Source organism: Mesoplodon bidens (assembly GCF_964165515.1).
Source record: "Mesoplodon bidens genome assembly, contig: HAP1_SCAFFOLD_81, whole genome shotgun sequence".
Taxonomy (NCBI): domain Eukaryota; kingdom Metazoa; phylum Chordata; class Mammalia; order Artiodactyla; family Ziphiidae; genus Mesoplodon; species Mesoplodon bidens.
This window is the reverse complement of record NW_027672552.1, coordinates 1,351,382-1,378,893: the sequence shown is the minus strand read 5'-3', so window position 1 is coordinate 1,378,893 and position 27,512 is coordinate 1,351,382. Positions and strand designations below refer to the sequence as shown.

The following is a 27,512-nucleotide window of genomic DNA, read 5'->3' as shown; positions in this document are numbered from 1 at the left end:
GATGATTTGGTATGTTATGGGAGGCACTGTCAATTGATTAGAGATAAATGTATCTACAACCTTCTTAGGTTATCCATTTAGATTATACTAAATATCATTAATATAGATATTCTTATGTTATATGAAATTAAATAAAATTTCTAAAATTTGAATATGTCAAATTTGTATGTTACAGAAGTAAACAAATTTTTTTTGTCAATTGCATTTTAACCAGCTCTTTAACTGTGTCTTTTTAAGTCTTTTTATCATTCATAGATGCTTTTGCAAAAATGCTTCATCTTCAGGAAGATTCATACTAAAGAAATTCTGACAAGTGCAGGTTTCTGATAACTTTCAAATCATACCGTTGAATTGGGTAAGAAATTAAAGAATTCTAATGGAAATCCCGATGGTTTCATAAAGGTTAAGGCTACAAACTGTAAGCAGCTCAAATGTTCATCAAGTGAATGAGTAATTCACATCAGCAATAAAGGGGAATGAAATATTAATATACATAACATGGATGAATCTCAAAACATGCTGAGTGAAAGAAAACAGGAACCAAATACACACTGTTAGATTCTAGTTATGGAAATTTGAGAATGGGAAAACTATAGTCACTGAAAGCAAATCATCATATCATTTTTGTACGAAGGTGAGGATTGACCACAAAGCAGCCTAAGGAAACTTTCTGGGTAATGGAAATTTTCTGTATCATGATTGTGGTAGTGATTACACAACTGTACATATTTGTCAAAATTTATCTAACTGTGCTATACACTTAACATGAGTGCTATTAGTTGTATGTAAATTGTACCCCAATAGGGGTGATTAAAAGGAAATATATATTATGTATGACATATAAATATATCTTTACATACATTACCCATATATCATGACAATAGAATAAAATATGTTCTTAGTGATTAAATTGCCATTTAGCCAACATCCAGAATGCCAAACATCCTTATTTTTTTCTTGTTTTTCCTTTCTCTAACCTTTCAAAAAGCATCATTTTTAAGAGTCACATCAACATTGCTGATTAGATTTGCAGTAATTTGAAAACACAGAAGACATTCCTTTTAAAAATATAAACAAAAGCTTCTTTCATCTGCTCTCTAGATCTTTTTATTCTTATGCCACATTCTTTAGACCAGTTGACCAATTGAGTTAGGCACTCATTTCCTTTTTCACAAATCTTTGTTGTGTTTCTGCTAGTTCTGAATTAGGGACTATTAAGGAGGAAAACCACTGACACAAAATGGTTTCATTTGTGCTGAAGCCCACGATACCACGCATGTATTTAATACCTAACCTACTTGCAATTTCGACCTTCACCAGAAATGTTATCTTAATTCTGAAATCTGGAATTTTCTGGTCAGCACCAATGTGGTAATCTATCACAGGGGCCCTCTCCATCTCCCCCAAACCAAGAAGAAGAGGCAATCTGCATGATAAACTCAAGGCTTCCCTTCCCTACAAAGAGAAGATAGTACTGGTCCCAAATAACCTTTTTTTCTTTTGCTAATGACTTTCTTGCCCACCCTCCTTTCTATAAAAACCTTCCACTCTGTAAAACTTCTCAAAGTGCCCTTCGATTTACTAGATGAGATGCTGCCCAATTCATAAAGCATCAAATAAGGCCAATCAGATTTTCAAATTTAGTCAGCTGAACTTTGTTTTTTAACAAGACATGATCTTAAACAAGATAAACATTGCCCCTGTTTTCATCTCAGGTGGCCTCAGCCTGCAGCTGCTTGAAGCAGGATTTTGGTTCCTGGCCAGAGATTGAAGTCAGGCCGGGGCGGTGAAAGCACTAAATCCTAGCCACTAGACCACCAGGGACTAGTGGCCAGTGACAAGTTCCTGACCTGTCTGCTGTGTAGAAATGAATTTCCACAGAGATGGAAAGTAGTGAAACAAGTAAAGTGTTTATTAGGAGGACAAAGAATACATGGGGCTAGACACATGGGCGGGCTCAGAGAGAGAGTTGCGCTCACTTGGTAGTTTGAATCACTTTTATGGGGAATTTCTTCCAGGTTTCCTTTGACCAATCATCTTGCTTTGCTTGGTTCTGAGTCCATATTTGGTATACCTCAGGGTCCTCCCGTGTTCATGTGCATCTCTTAGCCAAGATGGATTCTAACGAAGAGGCCTATGGGTAGTTGACATCACTTACTATGGGGTGGTGCCCTCTCCCTTTTTGACCTCCAAGGAACCCTTCTGCACATGTGTAGCTGGGAAAGTCTCCTTGACTACGAGAATGAGGAACATCTAGTCTTTTATCTCATATCTGGGCAGGGCACAGCCTCCTTTCTCGATTGCCCTGTTATTGATATTTTGGAGTTTCTGTCCAGAGGGAATGAACTCCTGCTGCTTACCCTGGGGCCCATCTATCTCCTGCCTCACTTTCACAGAACTCACAATCTGCTGTGAGAGACAGTCAGAATATGAGCACACACACACAAATCATTTTAAAGCCCGATAGATTTGAAGACAATAGAAAAGACATTGAGGGCTGCCCTGGTGGCACAGTGGTTAAGAATCCGCCTGCCAGTGCAGGGGACACGGGTTCAAGCCCTGGTCCAGGAAGATCCCACATATCATGGAGCAACTAAGTCCGCGAGACACAACTACTGAGCCTGCGTGTTGCAACTAGTGAAGCCCATGAGCCAAGAGTCCATGCTGCGCAAGAAGAGGAGCCACCACAATGAGAAGCCCTCACACTGCAACGAAAACCCAATGCAGCCATAAATAAATGAATAAATAAATAAATATTTTTTTAAAAAAAAGAAAAGACATTGAAAAAGAAATGGGTCTCCTTTTGATAAGGAAGTCAGAGGTTTCTCTGTAACTTCTTTTGAGAACAATAAGCCATGTCTTTTCCTTCTTCTACATTTTCACTCCCCACTGCTGACCCCAACAAAATGCTGAAGACAGAACTTGCACTCAATAGATTACCTTTTAAATTGATGTAAAAGTATAAAGTATATTTATGTGCGTTAAAGTATGGAAGGGCATACATTTGGAGCATAAAAGCTCAGTACCTGCTGGAAATATCACATAATTGATGAATATAAAACTAATTATATAATAGGGAAATTAAAAAGAAATTTCAGGCTGTGTAGACACTAAATTAAGAGAACAATAACATATATAATAGCTGAATATTTTGGCATTTGAAATTGGAATTTAAAAAAATAGATAAGAGAGGAAGAAATAGGAGTCTTAATTAATAACTGAAGGGCAAAGAGGGGATAGGTAGCTTATTTAGCTTCTTTCTGCCTTTTTAGTTGCAGAAAATATCAGTTTTGAAACCAGGTATGGTTGCAATGTATTAGTTCTGCACAAAGTGCTAGGATGAGTTTCCCCACACCCACAGTTTGGGGATAGTGCTTTACTCATAACTCATCTTTCATGCATTTGCCTAAATTCTTGTGGAATACAGCTGGACTTGCAGCTCATAAATATGACCTTTAGATGTATTTTAAACACTACTGAACTCCATTTTAATTTTACATATTAAAGCCTCTGGGCTCTATTTACTCTTTCATTATATAACATTCATTTATCTTATGAAAAACGCTGTGATTCACTGTTGGTCTAGCTTTTTTTTTGTCACTTATTTGGATGATTTTTAGAATCCAAACTGTATTGTTATTTATCTTGGAAAACAGAAACACTTTCGGGAGTCAATTCTCTGAGTCCCAAACCCCTCACCTGACACCCTCTTGTGGTGCTGTGCCCTGGGGGGAGGATACAGCAGGATCTGCAGGTGGAGCGGCCTAGAGAGCTGAGGGTATTATGGGTCCGGTTTATCGCCAAGATTAGTCAAGCCCAAAATAATAGTGTTGAGGGAGAAGTTTTTCACGTAATGAGGTATGGGGAAATCATTTAGGCTTATACATGGTTCAGTGTAAACTTTGTGTGAACTGAAAGAGCCTGTCAAACACACACAGCACATCTGCTTTAACCATTAAGGAAAAGAAATGTCTGATTCACAAAGAAGGATAAATGACTCCCTTCTTATGATGCCCATGTTAACACCCTCTCGAAGATGAGGTTCCTTTCCCACGTACCAGGATCCTACTGTCTCACTATATATGTACTCAATCTGTCTCTTTTGAAATCTTTAAGGAATAGACCCCTGTCATGTTTGATGTATGTTCTTTGTTCTGATAAAGTATAAGACTACCATGCTTCAGTGGAGAAGTTCCTTAGAGCCTTTTGAGGGGCTGCCTCCCAGATTATAGCCCTCAGCTTGGCTCAAATAAAACTATTTTCTGTTCCTATTATAAATTCTTTATTATTTCCCTCCACAGTGTGTTATTCCTTATGAAGTCCAGCTGTTCTAGGCTGACACCAAGCCACCCTGAAGCAGCCATCGTGTCTTCATTGCCTCTTTCTCACATCTGGGTCCTTGAAGGTTGCTGAGATCACACTTGCTTGTCTGTGTCCATGGAACCCAGGGCAGAGCCCAGGTCCTCCCACCAGGGCCCTGGATTCTGGTACCAAACCCAGGAGAAGGTGTGCTCTAGTGATATCAGCCTCACCTGGCACCAAGGCCAAGATCGTCATGTGTGTTTTCCCAGACTACTTCTGTGGGAAAGGGTTTTGTGATGTTTTGTTTTCCCTAGTTCACCCTAGAGAGATGCAAGGAGGAAGTCTGATGCAGACTTTCCAGCTTACAAACATCTGAGGGCTGTGTCTCAGGTCAGGATCAATGTTCCCTTTTCCATGGGTATTCAAGTCAGTGAGGCAGCCTGACTTGAGGGCCAGAACTCTGCCTCTGTAGTCCTGGAGTTGATGGCTGAAGGCTGGGGACAGGGGCGCTGCAGTTCTGCCCAAGGGGAATTAAAGGCCAGAAAGCCCTGGTTTCTGCAGGAGTCTGATCATCGCCTGGAATGTATGCCAGTTTACATATAATTTCTTTATCCTATTTATTCATTATTGTTATTTCTCATTGTACTTTGGGACTCAAGTTTTTATTGTTATAGAAATCCAATGTTTTCAGATTCTCCCTCAAGGATTCTACTGTTAACATTTTTCATTAAGAGAAATGCCTGTCTATTCCAATCTTTCTTTCCCTCCATGATTGACTCTGTCTTTTCTAGGTCTTGTCCTTGTCCCCTGGGCCACAGTCAGTAATGTCTCCACTTATGTATTCTGAGTGTGTGATCATTTGGTCCAAGGGATTCTGCTGAATGAAGTATAAATTCTGATATCTTTCTCTTGCAAACTTTCAAAACCTACAAATAAAATGAAGATATGGGCAATATAAAATGAAAATATAATTTTGCATTCTTATTAATATCTATCTCTATTTCAATAGAATTCAATTATTGACCCCCGATGACTATATTTTTCAAAAGAATTCCCTAAATAATTACCAGTAATTCACTACTCCAATGTAATGTAGAAGATATTCTTAGTGTATTCTTCAAATTCATGTTGATGGAATGCTCAAGTTCCCTATATCAAATTGAGCTCCTATATTCCCTCTGAATAATAAAACTAAGATATGTTTGCTAAAGGTTGTTGAAAAACAACATTTTAGCTTGACATGGATGGTACAAATATAGTATCACTAAGGGTGAAAATTTAGTATATGTCCTGTAGACTACCAGTTTCATGTTCCACAAGCACAATCGAACCATTTAAATACCGAATTATTTCCTAATTCTCTATGATATAAATCTCATTATAAATAACAAGCATTTTGAAAGCTTTAAATTTTTAACTATAGCTAATTAATTTGTACCTTTTCTCCTCTATCAACAAAAATTGACTTTCATGGTTAACTCAGTTAAAAAATAAAACAGCACAATAGGAAAGAAGTAAAATATCTCCATTGCCTACAATATATAATAATATGTATAAATATGCTGATGAAAAAAACGTGGGTCTGCTCTCCCATGTGCAGTAAAGCAAATCTACTGACACCAGGTTATGGCGAAGGAAAGTGCAGCGTTTATTGCAGGTGCCAGGCAGGGAGTTCAGGTCAGTTAGTGCTCAAAACACCTGAACCCCCTTTCCTGAGGGGTTTCATGAAAGCATTTTTAAATACCAGGTGAGAGAGGGGAATCACAGGGTGTGTGATCAGCTCCTGCACAATTCTTTGGTTGATGTGAGGTAACAGAGCAGTGCCACAGTGGTTAACATTATCAATCCTCAGGCTCCAGTAAAAGATCTCCTACTTAAAACAGTTTTAAAACTTAATAAAAATAAACATTAACTGAGTAGAGGGAAGGTATCCTCAATTTCAGAACAGTGTAAAGTCAGCAAATATCACAACTGGTGCACCCCTTGAAGATACTGATCTTGACTGGTTGCAATTTTTAAGAAAACACATATGGGTAAAATTAACTCTGCACTTAAAAAAATTGAGTCACAGGTTTTAGGTTTTCTAAATGCTCTAAAAGTACTTATTTTTCCTTTCCAAGAAGGGACTTTCAACCTCCCCCAAAGTAAAAGGGCAGTGCCTCTTGTATTGCTTTCTCTCACTGAACACACCGAAGAAAAATTGCATCATGTTGGTGTTTATCTGAATAATGTGCTCAGGGCTCTCCCTGAGTCACTGCATGGTTCTCATTTGCACGTGGGAGCCAATGGGTCTAAGTGCAGGCCACCACAAGATGTGCCACTATGGCATGTGGATTATTTTGAGCTGAAAACAATCAAGGCCCAAAAGACGCAGGAAGAGCCTTTGAACTCCCCCCCTTATTGCCTAAAATAATTTAAGACAGGAGGCCTGTCCCAGGAAGAAGCTATCACTAGAGATAAATGTAGTATAACACTAGGTGTGGTAGAACAGGAGGAACATTGAAAAGCCCATTTGATCAAAATCCTCTCTGTGGGGCTTCCCTGGTGGCGCAGTGGTTGAGAGTCCGCCTGCCAATGCCGGGGACACGGGTTCATGCCCCGGTCCGGGAAGATCCCACATGCCGCGGAGCGGCTAGGCCCGTGAGCCATGGCCGCTGAGCCTGCGCGTCCAGAGCCTGTGCAACGCAACGGAGAGGCCACAACAGTGAGAGACACGCGTACCACAAAAAAAAAATAAATAAAAATAAAAATCCTCTCTGTGTCTCATTGTCTTTGGATGGCTCAGCAAACATTTGTTTACCAAACATTAACTCTTTTTAACTTCCTGTGAGTTACCTTACTTCCCCTTGAAATTTCAGACCCATACCTCCTTCTGATGCCGAAATTTGGCCTCTGTGCACTGGTATGGAATCGAATTCGGAGGCAGAGTTTGGGTGAAGTAGAAAAGAATAGGTTTATTGCGTTGCCAGGCAAAGGGGGACACAGCAGGCTAATGCCCTCAAAACTGTGTGTCCCAACCTGGGGGGATTTGGTGAGGAGTTTTATAGCAATGGTTCAAGGTCAGGGTTGCTGATAAGGATTATGGTGTGTTCAGGGCCTGCAATCCTTTAATCTGGCCTCAGGTGGTCTCCTGATGAGCTTCTATGCTTCTCAAGGTTATCAAACTGTGACCTTCTCTCTAGAATGATGGATGCTTCATCAAGTAGTTAACATCTTCCATTTCTTGGGGGTTTGAGTTCTGTAGAAGAGCTCAAAGTTATTGTTATGTGTTTCCCTTGAGGCAGAACCAGGATCTTGTCCCAAAGCTGCACTATTGTTTCTTGACAGTTCCTCCCTTGTCTCTGCAGCCCCTCCCTTCCCTGATTAGCAACTATTTGACCCTACCCTTTGGAATTCAGGGAAGGTTGTGGAGGCTGAAGCCTAGTCCCTGCAAACAAGAAATGGGGGACACAGAAAGACTTTAGTGCCCAGGAGCCCCACAGGGTCCTGCTCAGTTTCACTTCTCTTTAGTCAAGACTATATATATGTCACCTTGTCTTGCTGTCTTTGGAATTCTTCATACTTATGTGAATTCCCCATGTGCACATAATAATTTAATTTTCTCTTGTTAATCTGCCTTATGTCATTTTCATTGCCAGCCAAAGAGCTAATGTTACCCAAAAACCTGGGTTTGCCTCTTGGTGGGCGTCAAGCTGAAAGGCACAACAAAAACAAAGATTGGGAGAAGAAAGGATTTGTTACTTGCAGCAAGTAAAGAGAACACCGGGGGTCTTTCCCAAAGCAGTGTCTTCCTGAACAGCACAATTGGGGAATTTTTAAGCTAAGGGTATATGCATATTCATGAAGGGGTTTGGGTGGTCCACAGAGTCCAAGCTTTAGTGGACTGAAGTCATGAGGGTCAGAAAAGGTCAATATCATCATTCCTTATGTTCCCAGTTGATCAGGCTAGTCTGTACCATTGAAAGAGAACTGGGAGTCTTTACAATTATCTTTGTTATTGTTACTTCTTTGACCTGAAAACAGTCCTTTGATTCTGCATTATTTTGTTCCCTTAAGATCATTAATTACTGAGACCCTTTCAACGGCAAGCATCCTGGCCAGGCTTAGATTGCAAAATGGCTTAGGCCAAAAATGACTCCTAGATATACATATTATTAAACTTTTGTTTTATTTTCTCCTGTTAATCAGTCTCACGTCAATTTAGTTCTTAGACCAGCTCAGAGTGTTACCTGAAACACTTCTTTTGTTGAGCCAGTAGACACAACCAAGCCAAAGGGCAGGAGAAGGAAGGGTTTATTACTTGCAGCAAGTAAGGAGAACAGCAGGGATTTTCCCAAAACGGTGGCTCCTTGAACAGCCAAATTGGGAAAGTTTTAAACTGTCAACTGAAAAAAAAAAAAGCACAAACTGAGAGTTGTGAGTTAAGTTTTATTTGGGGCAAAATGAGGACTATAGCCAAGGAAACAGCCTCTCAGATAGCTCTGAGGAACTGCTTGAAAGAGTTAGGGGGAAGGTCAGCATGTATGTGATTTTGGTGAAGGGGGACACATGTAATCAGGGACACATTTTGGCAGAAATTTGCTGCTAGTCACGAAATGGTGGCTGCTAGTCACAAGGAGCAGATGTCTCCATTAATGATTTTAGTGCTTTTCTAGATATGAGAAGCTAAAAGAAACTGGGCTCATAAAATCTTCTGAAAATATCGAACTATCTGAAGGCCTGTTCTGCCGGGTTTTCTCAGAGCATAGACTGCCTCATTCCTGATCTCTGTCCTGAATTCCATTCAGGGTGTGTTGAAGGTTGTGAAACAAAATTTATATTTTATGGCAAGACAAGAGAAATTTAAACATAAATTCTTCTCTGCCCTTTGGTCTCCTCTCTCCCCACACTGTGCACTGTGCATCTGCATTATACATTGACCAAACCTCCCCCATAGGCAGGGACACTTGCTCAACCATAAAGAGCAACATTCTCCTAACATCAACAAGACAACTCCCTCCTTAAGAGATAACATTTCTTCTTGACCTTGTAAGGGGTTACATGACCAGCAGGATGGCACTTAGATCTGAATTATGTAAACGTTCAATAAAATGTCATTTGATGTACAGCCCTCTGTCTCAAAAAAAACTTATACACCTCCCTGGGTTTCTAATGGGCAGAAGAGTTTTCAGAGTTTTCTGAGATGCTCTTCCCAGGTTATAATCCTCAAATTTGGCTCAAAGAAAAATTTCCAGTTCTCTTTTAGATCAAGTGATTACTTTTTTGTCAAGGTCAGAGACCACAGTGGCTAGTGACTTCATTCTTATAGAACCAGATGGTAAGGGACAATTTTATTTCACAAGATCATTAATTACTGAGACCTGTTCAAGAGCAAGCATCATGACCAGGCTGAGATCACAAATGATTTAGGCTTAAAATGGCTTCCCTTATGTCAAAAAGTTATATTTGATTCTTTTTCTTTGGGGACCCCCTACTCCATTTGCCTACAGAAGGGCAGAGGAAAAGTTCTTCCTCTCTGACAGTCTTCATGACTGCCTGGAGAAACAATGATGGACTCAGGAGTTCTTCTCAGCCTCGATGTGCACAGAAATCTTTATGCCTATGGTAAAGGGGCATGGAAAGGAGAGGGTTCTCAATGTGTAGAAGTTCAGATGCTTTCAAAGGCAGGCAATGTGCCCTGCACTATAATGCCTCTTGGGCAGGAAGAAAGTTTCCTGTACCCTTCTAGATTTTTCTGGTTAGTCTAGGAATTAAATTGACATGAGACAGATTAAGATTAACAGGAGAAAATCAAACAAAATTTAATAATATGTATACATGGAAGAGACCCAGGAGAACTCAGTAAATCTCCCAAATGGCTGAAATCCTCACCTTAAATACCACTTTCAACTAAAGACAAAGATGTTGGGTGTAGTGGTTTGGGACTTCAAAGGGGAGGAAGGCAATTCTCCCTCGGACCTCATACGTGAAGTCACCATACCTCAAGGGGAAATTCAGCTTGCACTGCAACTTCAACTAAGGAACAGTTCTTCATGTAACACTGCCGGATATTGGAAGATACACAGGCCCCTTGGCCGACCGAAGGCATTCCTTCATTGAGGCAGTTCGCTAGCCGCAGAACACCCTGCTTTAAAAAGTTGATGCAGTTTAGGGCACAGTGGGTAGCTTGTGTCTCTTTTACTTGTTAGAAAACACACGTATTTAGGCTGCGTGTCAATCTAGACATGGCGTCTATAGCGAAAAGCCTGGTTTTCCCATTTTGAAAGCTCCATTCTTGCAGCCGGAAAAAACCTGAAAATCACTGTTGTTGCCGTGTTTCTAGTCCCTGCAGGCATGGCTCTGAGAAAAAAAAGAGTTTTCTCGAAAGAAAGAGGATGCTTCCAGGTCCTGGGTGGGAGCTCTTCCTGCCCTGCTCTAGAGCTAAGGGGAATCTCAACGGGGGCCCTAGCCTCAACGTAAGGTCTTGATTTGGCATCCAGAAGGGTAGGCGTGAAGCAGGTTCCCTGAGGCCTTAGTCGCAGTTCTGCATTCGTTTAACGGCAGTAAGTGTCTAGAGACTCGTGGCCCCGTCGCGTCAGCGCCAGTTTCAGGACAAGAACTCTGAGGACCCGCAGGCTCCCCTGGGCTTGCTGGACCACACTCAGACCCGTAGGCCCTTCAGGGTGCCCCAGGGTAGGCCGAGGGAAGGGGAACACACTGCAGTCTACCTTGCGGGGGCTAGATGTTGATGTTCCAACTACCGGGGCTTTTTTTTTTTGCAAGAACCCCTAAATATCCTGTGCCCTCCCTTACCTCTTCAGAACAGTCCCTCAGAGCTATCTGAGAGGCTGTCTCCTGACTTAAGTCCTCAGTATGTCCTCCAAATAAAACATAATTCTCAACTTTTAGGTTGTGCATTTTTTTTCAGTCAACATCTAATTGTATGGCTCATGTAGGCACTATGCCTAAATGTAATGGGATGAGCTGTAAATTATTAAAACTAGGTAAATTCTGTCAGCTCTACCACTAGCTGACATCAGGCTTTCTTCTCTGGATACTTCTGTCATAGACCTTGGCAGATAGGGGGTCTGTGTGGGTCTTAAAATTCTGCTTAGAATTGTGGGGACTCATTCATTCTTTCAACAAATTTTACTGCTTATATTCTATGTGTCAGTTACAGTGCTGGGTCTTGAAATACAGAAGGCAACAAACGAAAATACAAGGCTAAAACACATTTTCTACCATATTAACTTTTTTCATTCATTAATTCATCCTTAAGTCACTCAACACGCATCTTCTTATTGAATACTGATGAGGGATCAAATGCTAGGCTAAACACTGAGTATATAACTGCAAATGAGATGGATAGGCCCTGATTTTGATGTCACTACTATCTTTGGTCGTGACATATAGTGGGACAGCTTCATTATTCCCTTTACCGTAAGTTTTGTTTTTTTTGCGGTACGCGGGCCAATCACTGCTGTGGCCTCTCCCGTTGCGGAGCACAGGCTCTGGACGCGCAGGCTCAGCGGCCATGGCTCCTGGGCCCAGCCGCTCCGCGGTATGTGGGATCTTCCCAGACGGGGGCACGAACCCATGTCCGCTGCATCGGCAGGCAGACTCTCAACCACTGCGCCACCAGGGAAGCCCTACCCTAAGTTTTTATCACAAATTGCTAATGAAAATAAAACTCTTAGTGGAGTTTCAACATGCATAGGTAAATGAGAACACAGAACTCCCCTTTCGCATGCCCCATTCTCCTCCTTCTAACTCCCTATGTGAACTCACTTTGTGCCAAGACCAAGAAGATGTGCCCCAATAAGAACCAAGCTGATTTCCTCACACTGACAGGGGCTACTGCTCACTTAGAAGACTTGATGCTTAATTTTGATAAGCAACTAGAAGTCCATGGAGACAACCTATAAAAATGATTTGTCTTGGGAGAAAATACGAAAAAGGGTTAATGTGCTGTTTCACATGTCTAACCTCCTGGGATTAAACCACAGGCACCAAGGTCACCAAGGGTACTTGGCAACAATGAGCTAAAAATGAAAAAAAAAAGAGCATCATACTGTTATTGTATTCATCTTCCCCCAAGGCACTCTCTGAAAAACACCACAACCACTAAGGGAATTGAGAACAGCTTCCTTGTGGGGCAGGTTATATATGCATCTTTTACCAAGAAGTTAAATCATATCCAGCTGTCAGCACACCTTACTTAAGGTGATTGTAATGTATGAGATTAAATGTTCCTACCTGATTGGAAAACTTCTTGTCCTCAATTCATTGGCTATACTGGATTATTTTTCTTGGGTCAGACCTTCAGACTTCTACCAGAAATCGTTCCTTTGGGGAAACCAGGCCTTCCCAGAAACTCAGGAAACTGAAATGGAGACAGCAAGAGAGAAGGAAATTATTTGGACATATAGACCTCAATTGTTTGGTTTTTTTTTTTTTTTTTTTTTTTTTTTCTTTTTGCGGTATGTGGGCCTCTCACTGCTGTGGCCTCTCCCGTTGCGGAGCACAGGCTCCGGACGCGCAGGCCCAGCGGCCATGGCTCACGGGCCCAGCCGCTCCGCGGCATGTGGGATCCTCCCAGACCGGGGCACGAACCCGCGTCCCCTGCATCGGCAGGCGGACTCTCAACCACTGCGCCACCAGGGAGGCCCAATTGTTTGGTTTTAAGTAAACGTCCCAGCAAACATCTTCTACATGGTATAATAACTTTAGGGAAATTCACAGTTTATAAGTTAGTGTACTCATAAACTGAACATATTATGATAAGAGTACAGGTTGCATTTTGTGTCTTCAACTCAAGCAAAGACTTCAAAAAAGGCCCAGTTATCCTTTGTTCATTAAGACACAAAGAAAGGGCAAAAAGGGCAAGTTTCTAAGTCTTTTTCTTTAAAATTTACTTCCTTTCTTCAGTCTTCATCAAGATCTTCAGGAAGTTATCTTTACTAAAGTTAATTATTCATACAATAAACATAGGAACCTGCAGAAGACTATCTCACAGAGACCTGTAATGTACAATATCCATTGCATACATGCACCATGAGCTTGTCTTTTCTAGCACTGGCATACACAAAACTCTGTGTGTGTGTGTGTGTGTGTGCACATGTGTGTCTTTTTTGTGTGATGGAGCCATAGGGAGAAAATAAATCTATTGGCTGCAATTCAGTGATGTAGAAAGATTTAAGGGTAAAGGAAAAGGCTACATCAAGTGAAGCAATAAAGTCATGAGGTTGTGCTTCCATAATAATAACAATAGCAGTCTTCTGTAACCAAGGGAGCAGGCTCCTCAAATTATAGTCACACCTGTTAGACCATCTGCCCATAAATTTCACACTATCATTAATGGAAAACAAATGGCACTGTCTCTTCCTTCCCTTTATCCATTGGCTATTCTCATAGAAACGATTTTTCTCTTCAAGGTCGTGCTCTTTCCTATCTGTTTCAAAATATTAGGATTTAGGAGGGGTGATACATAATGTGCCATGCCTTGGTACTTGTACCAGTGATGGCTCTGTAAGGAGCACTGGATTGTTAGGAGGCTATAAATTGAATTCCCCTAGAAGCAGAACCTGAGGCAATAATTTGAATGCCAACTGTGCATCTGGGAGGTGCTTCCAGAAAACTCAGAAGTGGAGTGGGAATTGAGAATGGAGCCATGGAAGGAAGCCAACAGAGGTGCATTACTGAATCAATTACTCCTGCAGGAAACTGCTGCCAGTACTTCAGGGGAGTTCTGTGAAACTCTATAGAACATGTCTCAGAGTTATCCCAAGAATTGGTGAGAAACTTGAAGTACTTATCTTCCAGTCCCCTCTGTCCTTGGTTGAAAGCTACACCCAGATACATTAACTCCTGTACATTTCTGGCCTGCCCTAAGGTGGATAATTGCAGGTGGTAGCATGAGTCTATCAGCATATACTGGAATGATGAGTGCTGGGGAGATATGAGTGGAGCATTGAAACCATCTAATACAGTGGGGGCAGGAGATATTAATTATTGGCTTGCAAGTCCAAATGGTAACCTTAAATTCCTGGGTTAATGGTTTTACTTTGAGGTATTTAAGCATGATGTATGAGTAAAAATTTCCTCTATTAAATCAAGTTGAAGATCCTAAGTCCCTAATCTTCTGGAAAACTGTGGGTATCTTTTTAACAGATTTTTGAAAAGTAACATGATTAAGATTTCAAACTGACCATTCATTCATTCATTCATTCACTCATTCAACAAACATTTATTAAACACCTAAAGTAGGCCATGGGTTAAACTAGACACCTGTGTTACTGTTACTGAAATCATTATCATGCCACCTAGAAGTCAATGTATTGTGAGACTCAAATAAGAAAATCCATAGTTACCGTAAAAATTATTACAGAGTGCTATAGGAAGACACGGTAAGACCTTAATTCATGCTGTGGACAGTAGTATATGGGGGATATCAGTAGGGCTTCCTGTAGAAGGCAATGGAAATGGATATGTAACATGAAGGAAGGGTGAATTTTTGAGGAAAAGAGAAGATAAATTCATGTTTGCCAGAAAAAGAATGGTTAAGGATCAGTCCAGAAAGGAGTTCCATTCATAATCAGTATAAGAAATGTCACTGGGGCTTCCCTGGTGGCGCAGTGGTTGAGAGTCCGCCTGCCGATGCTGGGGACACGGTTTCGTGCCCCGGTCTGGGAAGATCCCACATGCCACGGAGCGGCTGGGCCCGTGAGCCATGGCTGCTGAGCCTGCACGTCCGGAGCCTGTGCTCTGCAACGGGAGAGGCCACAACAGGGAGAGGCCCGCGTACCGCAAAAAAAAAAAAAAAAGAAAAGAAATGCTCACTGGAGTGTAAGAAAAGAAGACAATGGAGAGGGTGGTAGAAGCCAGACCATGAATGGTCCATGTATGTATAGGAAGTGCTGTGGTGTAGTCTTTGTGTTCCCCTCCAAATTTATACGTTGAAATCTTAATTTCCGGAGGTTATAGTATTAGTAGGTGGGGCCTTTGGGAAATGATTATGGTATTAGTGCTCTTATACAAGAGACGCCCCAGAGCTCCTGAAGCTCTTCTGCCATGTGAGGTTACCATGAGAAGTCTGTGACTCAGAAGAGGGCCCTCATCTGACCATACTGCCACCCTATTCTTGCACTTGCAGCCTCCAGAACTGTGAGAAAAAAATGCCTGTTGTTTATGAGCCACCCAACCTGCACCATAATCTTACAGCAGCCCAAAAGGACAAAGAGAGTTTGGATGTGAGATTTTACTCCAAGAAAGATGGGAATCCATTGAAGGATTTTAACTGGTAACTTAGAAGAGAGAAAAGTTTCATAACACAATCAGGTATTTTTATAAGAAAAAGTTGTTTCATTTTCAGAAAGATCACTCTGGAAATACTGTGACTAGATTTTTGGAGAAGGGTGATGGCAGTCCCGGATATAGAAAGATGAGTTAGTAGTCCATTAATGTAAGTCAAACAAGAAAGTGGATATAGAAAGTGTGAATTTGTGGCTGAGCGTTCTTTTCTTTTAGCACTTGAAAAATGTTATGTCCATGCTTCTGACTCCAGAGTTTTAGACAAGAAATATGCTGTCATTGGAATTGGTGTTTCTCAATAAGTAATGCATCGTTTCTTCCTGTCCACTTTCGAGATTTTTTTTGTCTCTACTTTTCAGAAGTTTAGTTGTGACGCGTCTTGGCCAGGATATCTTTGCGTTTTTCCTCTTTGGGTTTGTTCAGATTCTTGAATTTGTGTTTATGTCTTCTAAAAAATTGGGAACTTTTTAGCCATGATTTCTTTGAATACTTTGTCAGTCCTACTTGCTCTCGTTTTTCATTCTGGAACTTTGATGATATGAATGTTAGTGCTTTTGTTACTGTTTACAGGTTCTTGAGATCCTGTTCTTTCTCCCATCTTTACCCCTCAGTCTATTTTTCTCTGTACATTTGGTACATTCTATTGATCTCTTCTAAGTTCATGATTCTATGCTTTGTAATCTCCAGTCTACTCTTGAGCAAAGTTTTGTTTTTTTTTTTTTTTGATCAAAGTTTTTTGATTGTTGTATTTTTTAGTTCTACTGTTCTCATTTGTTTTTATTGTTATAGCTTCTAGTTCTTTGTTTACATTTTCTATTTTTCCCATTTCTGTCAAGGAACACATAATTGCTAATTGAAGCACTTATGTGACAGCTTATTTAAAATCCTTGTCTGATCATTTCAATAGATGTTTTATCTCAGTGTTGGTGTATGTTTATTGTCTTTTCTCATTTATTCTGTGATTTCCTGGTTCTTGTTGTCATAAGTATTTTTCCATTGTATTCTAAACATTGTGAGTTATTATATGACTCTGTAACCCATTTAATTTTATTATTACTTTTTAGAAGGAAGTCATCCTATTTGAGGCGTAGTATGAGGACTGGGGGATTACGTACAGATTTCCATTGGGCCCTACTGACGATACCCCAGCAAAAGTGGGCACTTACATTGCCTCACTGCAGACAGATCAAGTAGAAGTGCAGCTATCCTATTGGCCCTTCTGACACCTTCCCCCCAAAAGTGGGAACATTAGTATCATTGTGTTGCCTTTTAGTAGGAGTGGAAGTTCATCTCCCCAGTAGATTTCTTGACATAGGGGAGGGGAGAAGTGAAGTGTTTGCTGTCCTTCCTCCCACTTCATTCCTTCTTGTTGATGCCGGGTGTGGGTAGAGGGTCAGCTACGTGCTGGCCCCACTGACACCAAGGTAAGAGGAAGAGAACTGCCAACTAGCCCTGCCTCAGGATGGTTATGGGGATTCAGCACCCCACTGGGTCTCACTGACATCATGTGTTGGGGTTAGTGGGGTGCCTACTCCCTCCAACCTGTAACATCCTATTCTTATTGATGTCAGGGAGAGATGGACGCTATGTCCCACCATTGGACCCCACGACTGTGTGAGGGCAGCCCAGTGTTTACAAGCCTGTCAGGCACCACCTTTTTTTTTTTTTTAATAAGTAAATTTATTTATTTATTTGGCTGTGTTGGGTCTTCATTTCTGTGCAAGGGCTTTCTCTAGTTGCGGCGAGCGCGTGCCACTCTTCATCGTGGTGTGCGGGCCTCTCACTGTTGCGGCCTCTCTTCTTGCGGAGCGCAGGCTCAGTAGCTGTGGCTCATGGGCCCAGCTGCTCCGCAGCATGTGGGATCTTCCCAGACCAGGGCTCGAACCTGTGTCCTCTGCATTGGCAGGCAGATTCTAAACCACTGCGCCACCAGGGAAGCCCAGGCACCACCTTTTAAGTCTGTTTGCTAATGGAAAGGGGTGGAGGCTCAGCTCACCACTGGACCACACTGAAACAACCCTGGTGGGGAATCAGAGCGCTGGCTCTTCTGGAGGGCAGGAGTGGGGTGGTGTGGAAGATCAAATCCTACCTTGGCCTAACTGAAACGACAGGACATAGGGGATGGGTGCAATATTCCACTGGCACTTGGCTCGAGTAGTGTGTATATTCCACTGGCACTTGGCTCGAGTAGTGTGTATATTATTGCCCAAATGGTCTTCTGTCTTTAGCAACCCCTTTCCTCATACTTTGGCTAGGGGGAACAGGGTTTTGTGTTTTTTTCTGAAGCTTTTTTGTCTGTTGTTCTGTTGGTGGTTATTGATTGGGGGTTCCTGTTATACCCTCTCCAGGATGTATGGGAAGCAACAGGAAACACAGGGGACTCATCACCATGTTATTCCTCAAGTCCCAAAGTCCCTAGTTAAGTCTGCCTTCTCATTTCCACCTTTCAGCGTCTTCCTATGTTTGTTTGTTGTTATGTTCAGGGTTTTAGTTTTAAGTGGGAGAACCTGGGAGAAATGGGCTACTTCATCTTCTTGGAAGCAGAGGTCTGGAGACCTTTTGATGTTAAAAAGTACTGCTGACTGTAAGTTAAAATTTGATGATATACACCTTGCCCTTTAAGAATTATTCTGCTAGATGATGTGGCTTCCCCAAGTTGCTACAATTTGATTTTCATACTTCTAAAAGCCAAGTGTTTTGCTGGAGTTGAAATTTAAAGATAAGCAAGAGATGAGGCTAAGATGATCTATGTGGTAACAGATTACAGTTGGAAACATCAATATACATTCATGTTTAGCTTAATATTGCTTCATATTACCTTAATACACATGGTTATGTAGAGAGATACTTATAGATATGTGCCTATACATGGGTCATGTACACACATATTATCTCTTTGCTCTGTCAGCTGACAAGATCTAGAAGCAATGACATCCGAGCAGCAATTAGCACACCCCACACCCAGATCCTGCTGTCTAATACCGTTCTCCACTAAAAAGACCTAGTTATCCTTGAAGAAATAGCTGATTCTAGGACTGGGGCAGTAAATATACAAGATTTATAGACAAGACCATCTTATAGTGTCAGAAAGTAAGGAAGTTCCAAAAAAAATATATAGGATGGGGATACCTCAGAGTGGCACAAGAGCCAACTGAAAAGAGTTCACAAGGGTCAGGACTAGAGCAATTTGAGGAACAAAGTAACTAAAGTAGAATTAGATTATAACCCAAAGTATAAAATAAAAATCCATGAGTTTTTCTGATATAAATAAATAATTGGATACATAAATAAATGCAGGAGAATAGATAAATCTCCAGTGCAGTAGAATTCCAAATAGTTTATGTAGTACCCCATCTGAAGCATAACTCCCTTTTCCTTAGTTGTGGGTTGAGCATATTGACTTCCTTCCAAAAAGTACAGCATGAAAATGGGAAAACAGTAATCTTACAATGGAGAAACCTGAAAAACACTACCTCAGCCTGGTGATCAAGGTCGACCTCAGCATTCAAAATGCATATTGATACTTTGTACACTTGATGTGATCTAACAGAATGACCCTTCTACTCTGTGGTCTTCCTCCCCAAAACACATAATCCCAATATTATCATGAAAAATGCATCAAACAAATTCTAGTAGTGGGCATCCTACAAAAAACTAACTACTCAAAATTGTCAAGGTCATCCAAGGAAACTATGAGAAGCTATCAAACCCAAGAGGAGCCTAAGGAAACATGGCAACTAAAGGTAATGTGATGTTTTGGATGAAATCCTGGAATAGAAAAAGGACATTAGGTAAAACCTAAGGAACTTTACTAATGGATGGGCTATAATAAATGATAATGTATCAATATTTGTTAATTGATTGTAACAATGTAACATACTAATACAAGTGGATCATCATAGAGGGAAATGGGTATAGTGTATATGGAAACACTTTATACTATCTTCTCAATTTTTCTGTAAAATAAAAACATTTCTAAAAAATAAAGTCTATAAAAACATCGTGTTTCTTGTTTTAGGAGTATGTGCCTGTATTTCCTAAAAAATATGTAAATTTGCTTTACCTTCCTTGATACTGATATTAAAGAAAATACTAAGTAACTCTGAAAGAATTTGTAACTCCAATCCAACAAGCAATAATTCTTGGTATTATCTTTTTGGAAGAACCCACTGAATAAATCAAAGCAAATTGTCTTTAAAGGCTGAATTTCTTTTCACTGTTTAATCTTTTATATGATTAATGCATACCACAAGCATGATTCTGTTTCAAAGGGCAGAAAACGTTGATTGTAGGCAATGTTTAAAGTACAGTGAAATATTAATGCCTGATGCTATAACAACTTTAATGTATTTAATGTTTTCAAAATGATGAATTGTTATTTCAGTCAACAAAGTATTCACGTGTATACATTTCCTACCCACCTTTTCCGAAAACACCCACAAGAAATGATACTATCATCTGACATTAGGTTCATCAAGTTAAATTAGCGTTTTTGGTAGCTGTGGTTGCCAATGGTACTGGAATGTGTGATACTTTTACAAATCCTCTCCATGGCAAAATCTGATCTTCACAAGGTAAATCACAGTAGGTGCCTAAAGCCAAATGACATATAGCTTTGTAGCTAGATGACCAAGCATTTTACTTAGAGGCACAATAGAATGTAGAAAAGGCCAATTCTCTTTCTGTCTTTTTCTGCTCAAAGGTCACTCACCATCTTACTTTTTATCAGCCATCTCAGAAGTTTTCCACAAAATTAGACTATATAATGTCACTTAATGCGAAAGTAGCTCAACATCCTGTTTTAGTACAGCTAATCTCACATTATTTTATTGGTGCTAAATATGTAAATCATCAGCAAATTTTTGTACTTAACTTTTCTTTTGATGTGGACCACTTTTTAAAGTCTTTATTGAATTTGTTACAATACACCTTCTGTTTTATGTTTTGGTATTTTGGCTGCGAGGCACGTGGGACCATAGCTCCCCGACTAGGGATTGAACACACACCCCCTGCATTGGAAGGCGAAGTCTTAACCACTGGACCGCCAGGGAAGTACTTGTACTTAACTTTTAAAAATAATTAAAATAAGCTATTCAACACATTTTCCCTTCAAAAAAAAAGCAATTCTTCTTAGGCTGGCCCTGGGCACATATGTGACTTTGCCATTTTTTCCATGGACTATTTTCTTATCTGTTCTACTGTGTCACATTTGTTCTACCTTCTCAAAAAGAAGCATTCAAAAATTCATCTATGCATTCATACATTTATTAAATAAATCTATTGAACACCTACATACGGCACAGAAAAAAAGGCAGAAAACTAATCTGGGTTGCACAGAAAGTAATGAACTCAGTGAAAATTTTTAGTGAAAACAGGTGTTAATCTACTGGAAATTACGTTTCATTATGGGGACTCACAGACTCAAGGAAAATCAAGACCTAAATAATAATAAAGTAATAAAAGCACTAGCCATTTACTGAGTGCCTGCTTGTACCTGACTCTGAAACTCTAAAATCATTATGGATGTTTTGAGGATTGTCTGATATGATTATAATGTCCATTTTACAGATGAAAATAACAAGGTTCAGAGACATTAGGTTACTTGCCTAAAGTGAAGTGGCCCAGAAACTACAGAACTGGAAATTGAACCTTAGACTTCATAATGCCAAAGTCTGTGCTTTTAATCACAATGTGTGTGTGTGTGTGTGTGTGTGTGTGAGAGAGAGAGAGAGGGAGAGAGAGAGAGAGAGAGAGAGAGAGAGAGAGAGAGAGAGAGAGAGAATGTGTTTAATAGAGAACTTCTGAGAAATGGCAAGAAAACTGCCAGGTATCCATAAAACAATAATTTAGGAGCTTCTTACTATACAGGTAATTGTTAATCATATGGCTGGATTAAGCATCTCTCACTTTTGAACTAAGAAATGAAAAGCTTCCAGAAGTTGAGTCTAAATTTTACACTTACATAAGATACTTCATACAGAATGCTCAAGTATAATAACTAAAGAGCTCTGAAAATACTGGAAGCATTCATATTAGTATGGTTTCATATTGTGGATAATAGAGGATTTAAGAAATTGGCAGAGGCAATTGCAGACTCATTGGTTATCATTTCTGTGAATAACTGAATAAAATGCGAAAAAAGAAAAAAGAATGGCTAACAATTTTAGGTAGTTTGCTTAATCTCCATACTAGGAAAGACTGAGCAAAAAAAAAAAAAAAATTCTCGAAATTTTATTTTGAAAGCACCTACAAGTGTATATGGTCTTTTTATACCAAATAACTTGGAATTATGAACTGTCAAATAAGTCTAATCTTCTCTGATGATAAAATTGCTGACTTTATTTGAAACTATGAAATGAAAAATGAGGTAATAATCAGAAAATCTTAAGAAAAGGAGTAGAAAAAACAAAATTATAAGAGTTATGTTAAAAAATATTTTGAAACAAACATAAAATCCCCATTAGTGGTACAGAGCTTTTAAAACCTTATTTTGGTTTTAAGTTTTAATAAATATTTATATGTTTACATAATTACTGTCATAAGGAAGACACAATTGTAGGTCAGCTTTCTTCATTCTTTCTTTATTAAGCATTATTCTATTTTGCTCCATCATCTTGTAATTATACTATAGTAACTGTGTAATTTTCTACTAAGTGGATATAATTTCCTAAACTGTTTTCCTATTGTTAACAATTAAAGATGTTTCTAATTTTTTGTTATTGCAAATGACATGACAATGAGCATCTTTATATAATAATTTTCTGGATTATAAAGTATTTATTGGCATAAGCATCTAGAATTAGAATTAATGTGTAAAAAGCTATTAACATTTCTATCTTGCTAGACATTGCCAAATTACTTGCCAAAAGATGGAACCAAATTATATTGCAAAAATCTTTGCCAACGGAAGACATTATATATAATTTTTGATTTTCCTATATTAATAAGTTGGAAACCTATGTTCCATTTCTTTGAATTCTTTGATAACAGAGTGCTGCTGGAGGCTGGGAGGGCAGCCATGTCCGTGAAGGCTCCCCAGTGTTGGAGCTGGGAAGTGGAAAAAGGTAAAAAAAATACTAATTGTATTTTCCCTCGATTGTTATCTCTCACTCTTTTCTGCCTCTGTGTAACTTATATCTAGGTAACTGGAGAAAAATCATGTGGCAGGGCAAATAGGTTTTCCAATAAATTAGTAATCACCAACTTCAAATGGATTTTCAAGACTGGAAATATTGCTCTGACTTATAGTACGTTCTTTCGAATTCTCCTTAAGGACTATTTTCTGAGAAGCTTTACCTGCCCTCCTCAAATGTTCCTCCATCCTCTCTACTCCCTCCATTCTGAGCCGGTGAGGTGCTTCATAACTCATTAAGAACACAGAAGTCAGTAAATAGTCCACTGCCAAATCCATTAATTCATTAGCATTTGCGTTGATCTTTGTATTCCCTTTTACTACAGGAGTTAAAGTTAAAAGGCCATGTGCACTAGAGATAGCATTTCATTTTCTCTCATCTTCTCAAGTACTTCACAACACTGCATTTTCTACAGCCCATCTACTCCTTATGAATGATTCTTGCCAAAATTCAACCTCATTCTAGACTAGTGACTCCAACTTAAAATGTTAAAACTATATGTGTAACATGAAAGCCTCCCTCCTCCCCTAATCCCTGCATATCTTCTTTAGCCAATTCATGTCTGAGCTTTTCAAAATTGTTATCTTCATATATTGTTTCCATTTCCTCACGTCCCATTTACTCTATAAGTTACATCCATCTGACTTCTCTCACCGTAATCTCTTTGCCCACTGTCCTGAAATTTTACTTATAGAGGTCACCAGCGATCTCCATGTCAGTATAGCCAACGAATAGTTTTTATCCTATTTCTAGGCTCTTTCCTTCTTTAAAAAAGAAAAAGAAAAACAAAAACCGTTTTTTTTCTTCTATGCTTTTACACTCTCATCATCTTCTGTCTTGGTATATTTTACTGGCTTTCTGTGTTTAATCTGATTTCTAATATTCTATTAGTTTCCTTTATCTTCAGTGGAATAAACCAGTATATGAAGGATTATTCTCAACAGTTATTTCTCATAATAACAGTACTAGTAGCAGCAGTCAATACTCTATAATGCTTATCATGTGCCAGACACTATTCTAAGACACTGTTTAAATACATATATATAGACACACACACATATATATATGAGGTTTTCCTCCTCATACGCCTATGAAATAAGCCTATTATTATACCCGTGTTACAAATGAGAAAACTGAGGCAATGAGAGGCCAAGGTCCCATGATCAGTACTTGGTGAAGCCCCGCCTAAGTTAATGCTGAGTTAATGCTGGACAAGTTAAATAATGTCTCACAGATTGGCCTTAAAAGTGAGCAACATTTAATTAATGACTTGTGAAGTATCAGAAAAAAAATGGAACATTTTAAATTGAATGGGAACTACTAAGTCATGTATCAGTAACTAAGAATGACTCTTATTGAATGAAATTATTTTTCATTATTCTTTTGAAAGAAGAATATTCTTGTGTTAGTGTTTCACAGTTTTTTTTTTTTCATTCACATATTTATTCATTTATTAGCCACACATTTCCTACACACCTTCTATGTGCCAGTGTCTGCTGCAAGCCTTGGAAGATTCAGCGGTGAGCAAAAAATTACAAAGTCCTTGCTCTTAAGCAAATGTCCAGTGGTGGAGGAAGACAGAGTAAACGTAAATAAATTTTGTACAGCGACAGAAATACAACTGGACAATGGGACGGAGAGGCACTGAGGAGGCAGGTCTCTTTGGTCAAGATAGTAGTGGTGGCGTTTGAACCGAGACCTTAATGATCAGAGGGAAATTGGTCTGGGTAGAAGGATTAGCCCATCTAAAGCTGGGAGAGCAAGAAGTAGAGCTTGTTGCATCTGAGGGACTGAAAAAGACAACTGTGCCTCGAACCCCATGAAGGTCAGGGAAAGATGTAGTAAGTGACCAGAGCACATGGTCCCTGTGAGCCTGGCTAAGTAGTTGAAAATTTAATCTCTTTACAATAGATAGCCTTTAGAGGTTAGAAGCAGTGCAATAATAGCATGTGATTTGTGCTTTTTGAAAGACTACTTTGACTGTTGAGTGTCCTACAAAAGCAAAATACTTGTGTCTCTATGAAGCGCAGATAGTAAAATTTAAAAAGCCCAATGAGCTCATAAGCAGTTGGTTTACTAAGTGTAATCATTTATCTTAACTAGACTTCATTAATATAAGCTTGGTGACCTTGGGGTCCTGGGACATATTAGATTAGGGAAACCCAACTATTTTCAAATAGTGTGATTTGAAAAATTCTCGAACTTGTTGGGGTTCAGGAAGATTATTTTATTGCTGGGCCTGGATGGGAAGTTTAGAATAAGAAAAGAAAGTATGATGGCTCGCTTCCATCTATTCTCCCTTCCTGTGGGAGAAATGATGGTGGGGTGACTACTTTGCTGTTGACCCAATGCTTAAATTTCAGAGCTAGTTCAATCCAGTAAATATTTGCTGAACAACTATTATACGTTAGGCACCTTGCTGAAACTGGGAATATAGAGAAGAATTAATAATAAAAGCAGGTATTACTAACAAGAGACAGGCAGTGTGCTAATGCTAAACATGCACCATCTCAAGTTACATTAATTTACACACTAACCATGTAGGGTAGATGCATTTATTATACCATTTTCCGGGTGAGAAATCTAATCCCTTTAAGGGGCTTAAGTTACTTCTCCAAGGTTACACAGCTAGTTAGGGGCATAGGCAGGATTTGAACTCAGGTCTGGTATCAGCACCAATTCTCTTAGCCATTATGCTCTATAAGGACCTTACTTGAGAAGTTCAGGATTATACATATATGGGTACAACCAACCCTAAGATCATCTGGCAAAACTGGCTGCTTGAGAAGTCCTGGATTTATGTAAGATGCTCTTGGAATGGAGAAGATCGTGAAGGAGGGTCCCCAAAACACACTCTCTATACTAAGGGGCAACAGAAGAGAAAAAGAAGTAGCCTACAGCAGTATGATATTGAGGACCAAGAAACAGTGTTTCTCTCTTTTGTGAATAGTTATTACATTATTTCTACTTCAAAATATCAGAAAGAAATCACAGTACTATGGACAGTTTGTGGAGCCACCCTATCTTAGCGTGAATCCTGGCAGGTGTAGAGTTCATAGTATGACCCTGGCACCTAAGTGTAGTTAAGTAAGCTTTCATTTTTCTTTAGCCTGAAAGCAAAGTAGCTTTCTGATAGGTATAGTTTAGGAAAGTCTTCAAAGAAAATATTTAAAGTCCACTATCTCAGAGAAAAGCAATTTTGCAAAAGATCTGTCAGCAAAAGCAAGGCCAAACACACCAATTATTTAGTGAGACTTGTATTGTTATATCATTGCTCATGTTGTTTCTTTATGCATTTACCTGGAAGAAGGCTTTTAATGTTCAACAATTCTCAAAGAGATAAAGACCCACACTGACGTGCCAGAAAGAGCTGTGCCCTGGAATTAGATCAGTTTAGGTTTGACAACTTACTAGAATTAGGTAACGTTCTTAATCTTTCTGAGCCTGTTTCCTATCTGCAAATAGGGATAACACTATCTATTACAGAGGGATGTGGTTCAATTAAATGACACATGTAAATGAAATATAGCCTTCCAGACTGAGAACATACCTAGTAAATGTTAAGTGATCTGCAAATATTCTGCTTTCTTGAAATGGATGAAACCTGTTATCATGTTCTTAACCAATGGTCTAAATATCAAGACAATGTTTAGTTAAAAGTTATATTTGTTCTTTCACTGTCCATCTGCATTTTAACATATTCTAACATATTCTCCTTGATCAATTGTGTCAATATTAGTAACATTTGTCATTTAAGCTATTATTGTTCATATGTTTAAAATATTTCAATGTGATAAAAGTCATTACTCAAAGGGATGCCTAGCTGGCTTTGTCAAAGATTTATTTTAAGTAAAAATAAAAGACACATTTTTCATTTTCACCAAGTTTTATTGAACAGTGTATTCATTAACTGTATGAACTTTGTGGCCAACCCAATACAGTAGCCAAGACATGGAAACAACCTCAGTGATTTTTGTGGGTGAAAGGATGAAGAAAATGGGGTGCATACAACCTACTATTATTCAGCCATGATAAAGAAGGAAATCTGGCTATTTGTGACCACATGGGTGGATTTGGGGGGCATTATGCTAAATGAAATGTCAGACAGAGAAAGATAAATACTTTAGGATCTCATATGTGAAATCTAAACTGCTGAACTCATGATAGAAAGAATGGAATGATGGTTGCCAGAGCTGGGGGTTGAAGGTGAGGAAAATGAGTGAAGATGATCAAAAGATAAAAACTTCTAGTTATAAGATAAGTGAGTAATGGTGATGTCACGTACAGCTTGGTCGCTACAGTTAACAATACCGTATTTTACGTTTGAAAGTTGCTAAGAGAGTAGATCTTGAAAGTTCTCATCACAAAAATAAAATTGGTAATTATGTGAATTAAGGTTAACTAAACTTATTGTGGTAGTCATTTCACACTATATATATATATATATATATATATATATATATATATATATATATATATATATATATATATATCAATCATCACATTGTACAACTTGGACAGATACAATATTATATGTCAATTCAATCTCAATAAAACTGGAAAAATCTCATTTATATTTTAGCATAAATATATCAAATGGGTTTCTTGACAAGATGAATAATAACTATAGATAAAAGGAAATAAGATATTGTTGTTGTTGTTGTTTGCTTTTCCAGAGTGCAAAACACTAAAAAGGGGGGAGGTGAGTATGGGCTTGCAGATGCTGCTTCATGGGCCCTAATGCTATGATACAGACATTTAGTCCAGATCTGAAAGAGAACTTGAGTC

At 39.2% G+C, this 27,512-nt stretch overlaps 2 long non-coding RNA genes across 6 annotated transcripts in view; one reads left to right on the top strand and one right to left on the bottom strand.

Annotated features, from left to right (window-relative positions):
* Positions 1–13,092, bottom strand: part of LOC308610054 — a 31,381-nt gene extending 18,289 nt beyond the window's left edge. The window contains exon 1 of the long non-coding RNA XR_014014409.1: positions 12,538–13,092. This is a non-coding gene — a long non-coding RNA (uncharacterized lncRNA). The remainder of the gene's footprint in view (positions 1–12,537) is intronic.
* LOC308610052 overlaps positions 1–27,512 on the top strand; it is a 1,140,458-nt gene that overhangs the window by 210,321 nt on the left and 902,625 nt on the right. The gene's annotated exons all lie outside the window — the stretch shown is intronic.